Below are 7,277 nucleotides of genomic sequence, written 5' to 3'. Positions count from 1 at the left end.
TTGAATAACAAATCAACTGATTCTGTTCCTGAACCAGGTCCAACACTTTGATTGATTGATTGAATTGTTGTTTTAAGTCCACTTGATGCACAGAAAGGCTAACCAGGACTGGACCTACAGTTTAAAATGGGATCCGAACCAGTATGTGCCTCCACCGGGTATCCAACTCGGGATCCCTTGATTACAAGGCAAGGACACAACCACTGTGCCATCGGGGAGGCCCAAGATTTCGAAAAACAAGGACAAAGGAATATAAAGAACACCACCAATGTTGGAAATGCTATGAATTTGCATACTATATACTATACTATATATGGTACATGTATATACTACAATAGCTCTAACCTGTGTGCACATGTCTGTAACGCGGGATGTTGATTGTGTAAGACGACACTGTATTTTTTAACATGCAGCGTAATGTTCAATGAACGTTGCAGAGAAAGAAAAGTTAATGGAAAAACATTATGAATCTTCCTTTAATGGCATGAAATTTCCAATATGGATTTTCACCCTACATTATACTACTCGAATGCACAAGTACACAAAATTATATATGAACACAGGGAGGTTTACTTTGATTTTACATGATATGGCTAGAATTGTCAAAAGTAATTTAAACTAAATGCTATACACAAGGAATTATTTCTTCCAAACATAACACATACATTAACACAGACAAATTTATTAGAAATTTATTGTACAGCTCTTATTAAAAAATGATTACATATAAAAGTTGCTTGTAAGCACAGATACATTATTGATGATAAAAACACTTCAAAATAATTGCAGTCAGAGTACCACTTGATTTAAAGAAAGCATAGATTCTTCTTGGCCCTCAGCCTTTGAATGTTTCCAGAAATCTAAAACGAAAAAAAAACAAACATAAAATATAGTTTGCTGGTTGGTTGGTCAGTTTACAAAATTCTATGTAACAATGTTGCAAATTCTAGTAGACACTTCTAAACACTTATGACCAACTTCAACTTGCATTGCGGATTATGGAAGTTCAAAACTATTAATATTTTCCACCCAACCCCCTAAAAAAAATAGAAACTTCAGTTTCCCTCCTTGTCAGGGAGGGACCACAGTGACTCAGAGTATTCCAAGCAAGTGGTGATGTATCTTCACCACCTAGTGCAGTGGTTCTCAATCTTTGTAAGACAACAGCCTCTTTTAATAAAAGTTGAAATCCTGCCCAAACAATTAACCCCTTTCTATTTTTTAAATTTATACATTCATTTGCACCCTAGATTTTTGAAATATTAATAAATAATGGCATAAATGTAAATAATAAAAGCTTGTTCTGTCTATGCTTGTTGACAAAAGTAAAATTGGAATTAAATTTATTGGTAACCACTGGACCTCTTATTACCTGGTACGATTTATGTTAGGGCCTAATACCCAGCTACAGCCAGCAATGAAGAGTACTGGCCTAGTGCACAGTGGTCTATAAAACATAAGGTGTGTTCCAAAAGTCTTAACGAAACTAACGCATTCAACGAAAATAACTGGCCTCATGAATCTGGTGAAACCAGTTATTTTACAGACTTATGGGACACTCTAGGCGGAAGCGCAGGTGCAGCGTTTTGATTTAGAGAAAGTTTCCACATGAAGTCCAGTGGAAGCAATGTCGATATGGCAAAAATAAACTCTACTTTGGACACTGTTACTCATTTTAATCGCATTCCAAGAACAGTTAAGGTATACTCATCTTGTGCATGTGGCTTCATATCGCTATCTGTTAAAATTATAATACATTTTCCAAACTAGTGCAGTTTGAATCCATCAGCATGCACGTTTTCCGTAAGCAGCAGACGATTCTCACCAAACAAAACCAGCCTCCTGGCTCGTACGTTTGGTGAATCTCGTTCTTGCACGAAATGAGACTTTTGGAACAGCATAATGAAACTTATGGGACAGCCAGTTACCATAACTCATTTAACACGTTAAGCTTGTGTAACTTTTGAAACGTGTCCAAATTGGCCTTCTCTCAGAAAAAAAAAAATTGTGTAAGTACACTTTATGCCCAGACATGAAGATTGGGACTGAATCCACACTGTGCCTTCATTGGGGATTGAATCTGGAACACCTTGATTACAAGGATGCACAAGCCATTACTTGTCATCAGGGAGTACAATTCCTTCACATAACTTTCATCAATATGCTGGTCTTTTTCCTAAAACAATACTCGCAATTGCAAGTAATTCTGGTATCAACAGGTCACATTAAAACAGTCTTGAAGTGAGAGGGAGATATGGGGGTATCCCCCAGCTAGCAGAAATTCTTGCAAAGCATTCCCCAGCTGACTCCCAGGCCCAACTAAACACCTCCTCCTCCCAGCCAGTTAAAATTTTGAACATCATGTGCTGCAATAATTATGAAATCTTCTTTCATTATTAAATGGAGTGTGCATATGCATTCTAATGTAAAAGGTGTACAAGTAAGAGTAGTAAAGTTTTTAATTTCCAAAAACCTCTAAGCAGTTGATTATAACATTCGTTTGCAATTTTATCACATGAAACTATACATTTGGCACACTGATCTCTGTCACAGAGTGGTTGGCACGGTGGGCTAGAACCCCAGGTCTAGAGAGTTTGGAATCCTGGCCTAGCATGGGTGTTCTTTATAATGAAATTATATTGTACATACATAAGAAGCACCAACACGTGAAAGTTTGTTTTAATTTCATTTTATGTTCAGAAGGACTCAAAGTTTTAAAATGGAATGTCAACCACAGTGCAATATGTCTCCATTGAAAATCAAACCTGTTACATCTTAATTACAAGACAAGTGTTACCATTATGTCACTGGTATGCACACACACATATGAACGTATGGCAAAAACAAATTAGTAAAAGAAGCAATGGCCAAAATCTGTCTCTTGACTGCTACACCATGTAGAATATTTTAGCTTGTTCCAAATTAAGACATTATGAATCTCTAAACTCACAACTGATACTGCAAGTAAAATAGGTTAGCCTCAACTGGCAAAAATTTAAAATTTTCATTTTTTTTCTAACTTTCTAGCTTTCTTGAGACTTTAATATTTAGAAAAGATAAAAATGAAAGCAGAAGTAATAAACTTAACTAACAGCCAAAAGACAGAAAAAAGGTAGATATATTATTTCTATATAGCTATATCTGTGCTTTCATTCCATGTTGTGATATTAACAATACATCATTAGCAGGATTTTTTAAAACAGGTATACGTAAATATCTTATTTCATGTGAAGTTCTGCAAGATGAATGACTAGGATATTTATAATATTGCCTGTATATCTTATGAAATGCTCTTTTAAGGGCACCACAAAATCTGACCTCATGCACCAATCAACTTGAGCATATGGTTGTTTATCTTCAATTTGCAACACAGAAAAGGGTGAGGTGGTAGAAAGAGGCACTTTTACTATTCTGGGCTACACAATTGCTTCCTTGTATTTTCATTAACTCATCGTATATTTAAACAATTACCAGAGATACATTCAATTTGTGAGGTATCAGTGAATAAATGTGTTTTATAGACATAATATATTTCGCCAATATTATGATAATCGATTGATTTGGTGTTTTTAATCCACTTAATGCAGAGTAATGCTAATCGGGACTGGACCTACAGATTAGGGTGGGATCCAAACCACTATGTGCTTCCACCAGGTATTGAACTCGGGACCCCTTGCCAATATCATAACATTACGAAACTAATATATCATAAAAGTACAGTCACAATACGGTATATCCTTTGGCCAATACTGTTAATACGTATAAATAGCATTGAAAATACTGCATACACCAGTACAAAATATGGAAATGAAGCTCTTGGGAAAGATATATGTGTGCATCACTCATGTGTGAGCCTAACATGTTGCATTTGCCTTGAGGCACATGGCAATAGTTTGACTTTCTCTTTAAACTGCAGGACCAGTTACAATTAGCCTATTTGTGCATAAAGTAAGTAAAAAAAACCTTAACAATGATCTGTGATATACCACTTGATACGAGGTTTGTTGATCTCAGGAGACACTTCAAATAAACAACAATGAAAAATATAAAGTGCCTTGTAACGATTGGAAATATTCGCCGTGCATTTGAAAGAGGAAAATATACTATTTAATGCTACAGAAATCTTAACAAAACCCACACATGCACAGTTAACCTACTCATATCCAGAGAGGATTTTTACCTGGTGAGTTATCAATTCCTACTGTTAAACTTTATTCTCAAAAAATGTTTAATTTGTACAAAGTATTGATCACTTTTAATAGTTTAGAAATGTTATAATTATTTATTCATAAAGCAATTAGACAAATGCTTACCAATGTATATCTCAGTTTGTGCTGTAGCACAGGCCAATGATTCATGTGTAATTCTGCCACTTTTGATATTTCCTTTTTCTTCATGCTCCAGCAGGTATTGTGAAAATGCTCTAATGTTCATGGTTCGCTGCTATTGGCCACTAGTCATCTTTAAGATAAACAAAAAAAGGAAATATTAAACTATACTTTCCACTCTGATACATTTCTAAACTTTAATAACAATATAAATAATAGTGAAATATGTATACTATCAACCACAGGTATGAGAACAACATTACGAGTGAAAAAAAATGTAAAAACACAATGTTCTTATTTGAGAATTCACAAACAAATTCTAAATTGTCATTTTTCTCAATGAGAATAAAAGTAAAGAAAAAAAGGCTATGCTCAAATTTCTATTGATTCCTGCCAATATTCATTCTTCATTATTTCTCTGAATGAAAGTTTGTCGGTAGGCTAATCAAGACTGAGCCTACCAATGTGTGTCTACAAATTATGGGAGAAGTATTCACACATGAGTAGGTTAAGCAGTTAGTTTTAGTCTTCCCTCTTTCAATTACATTTAATTCACATATATCTTCATGATTTTATTATGATTTGATATATATGTTTAAACATTTCAAGTACAATTGTGAAATGGCATTCCCTTTGTGCTTGAAACATACCATTTCAGAATACATTCTAACTACCATAACTACTTAAACATATGTTTCATGATTCTGTACTCTAAAATCTTCTGATACCACCATTAAAACACTTTACCTTTGTGTGGTATGTTGGTGGAGTGGGGGCCAACAAAATAAAGGGGCACAACAAATTTTCAGAGTAACTACTTTCACCAGTATTTTATTTCATCAAGTACTTTCTATATTTCACACATTGCCAATGTTTTGTAGGTAAAATCAATGGCACTAAGCATAAACAAAATTACCGTAATAGAGTTTATGAAGAGAGCCATTCGATCTAACTGCTTAACATACTAAGCATAGGGATTTTGCACAGATTATACATATATAAAGAGAGACACTGAACCTAACAATCAAAGCAAACAAGCACTAAATTGAATGTTCATGCAAAACAAGTAACTGTATCACATATGAACCAAAACTGAAGAAATAAATATTTCTTGAGGAAAACCAAAGGAAATACTGAGGTGGGAGAACATTTCTAATCACCTTACTATTTACTTTGCACCTGGCAACCATTTTTGTGGTAAAAACTTGGAAATAACCGAGTAGGCACAGGGAACATTATGACATACTACCCATGATGCACCATTTTTATGCGCACAAGATTAAAATACTTATTTTGTGGAATGTTGCTGAGTGAAAGAATAAAAATGCAATACAAATTTCAAAAATTTCATTTCACGCTGTTTGACCTTTTCATCACAATAATGTGTTAACCCTCTCAAGGAAATGAAATATTCTTCATGCTTTATGAGGATTGTGTTGTTCCCTTGCTTATAGCCTGCAGAAATGTGTTAATGTGAAGAAAAGTACAAGTGTTACTTGTTACTTTAACATGAAGCAGAACAGTAAGACTGCAGAATATGGGCTGCTTAGGAGAAACGTGGTGGACAAGAATGAATATAGAGAAATGCATTGCTCTTAGTAGCAGGAAAAAACATTTGTCAATGCTATTGGAACCCAACCTAACAGGCCTAACCTAACCTTGTAAGCATTCCTCGTCTGAAATAATGAAAGAAACTCGAATTCTGCGAAACGAAGGGTCTCACTTATCGCACAAAGCATTTATATTGTAGGCTGGCTTGGTTTAATTCTCTTAGCCCAAAGAATAATTTTTCATGGTATTTATGCTAATGGAACCTAACCTAACAGGCATTCCTCATCTGACGTTGGAACACAAGGTAGGAAAACTCTTGTGCTGAGAGGAAGACCCCGAAACAAATGACAGCAACTGTGCGTAAACAACATGGACGCGAACGAATGGAGAAATGCATTGCTTTTAGTAGCAGGAAAAACATTTTTTACGCACAATAATATAATAGTAATCGAAAAAGTAACACCGGAAAATGGAAGTAGAAGGTACGTACTTTCAGGGGATATAAATTTTGTTCGTCTATTTAGAGGAAAAAAGAACTTATGTTGACCATATTTTGGGATTAGATATATCCGTTATTTGTGTTTTCCGCATGCTGGAAATAATTTTATATTACGTAAAACATCGAACTCTGTTGTTCTAAAAAAAAACAAAGCAATTCTCGAGGGAGTACAGTGGAACAACGAACCCCATAATGTAACAAGATGCAGTATGTGATAGAAACTAACACGGTACACGTTGCACTGCTACGCCAGTAGCTTACAATCAAAAGGTACATTGTTATACAAATTATCTTAACTGTTGGGGAAATGCCTGCTTGGCCCAGATCACCTAACCCGAGGATCGAACCCAGGTTGTCCGTATGGTAGTCAAGATGCTAGCCTATATCAACTGAGCTATTGCGCGTATGTTAACGTAAAACACGCTTGCACCACTTGTGATATATTGTATTTTATATTCAGCATGATCAGATATTACATATTTGCATAAGACAAAACCACCTCAAAATTTGCATACGCCTGTATTTATACATTTCTATAATTTACACTTCCTACTTAACATATTTAACAACATTTAACATCAATACTGTTACACTTACCAGCAAATGTAGATATCACGGTTTCAAATCCCCACAACTTTAAAATAAAATCGAAGATCTTCGATCCCTTCCCTTTCTTTCGGGATCCGCCATGTTTGTTTTTGTCACACTTGCCAGTACAAACATCAGGTTTGTTTCCGATAAGCAACAAATATGTTTCAGTGTAACAAGAGATTGTCACGGTGCACAATGCATGTTTCAGTGAAACGAAATAAGGTTAAACAAATAGTTTTGTTAAGGGAACTCAACCAAATGGTTTATGTAAACAGTTGCACTGTAGGAGTAACAAAACTTTGTTTAAC

General features: G+C 34.9%; 1 long non-coding RNA gene across 1 annotated transcript; it reads right to left on the bottom strand.

The window, feature by feature from the left end:
- Nucleotides 1-708: 708 nt before the first annotated feature.
- Nucleotides 709-7,065, bottom strand: LOC145998533 (uncharacterized). Its single transcript, XR_014443325.1, has 3 exons — nucleotides 6,976-7,065; nucleotides 4,314-4,461; nucleotides 709-860 (listed from the first exon to the last, which is right to left on the bottom strand). It is a non-coding gene; the product is annotated as an uncharacterized LOC145998533 (long non-coding RNA).
- Nucleotides 7,066-7,277: the final 212 nt, after the last annotated feature.

This window comes from Lepisma saccharinum, chromosome 14 (assembly GCF_977018435.1).
Source record: "Lepisma saccharinum chromosome 14, izLepSacc3.1, whole genome shotgun sequence".
Taxonomy (NCBI): domain Eukaryota; kingdom Metazoa; phylum Arthropoda; class Insecta; order Zygentoma; family Lepismatidae; genus Lepisma; species Lepisma saccharinum.
The sequence above is the reverse complement of the archived record's forward strand: the minus strand, read 5'-3'. Positions and strand labels throughout refer to the sequence as shown.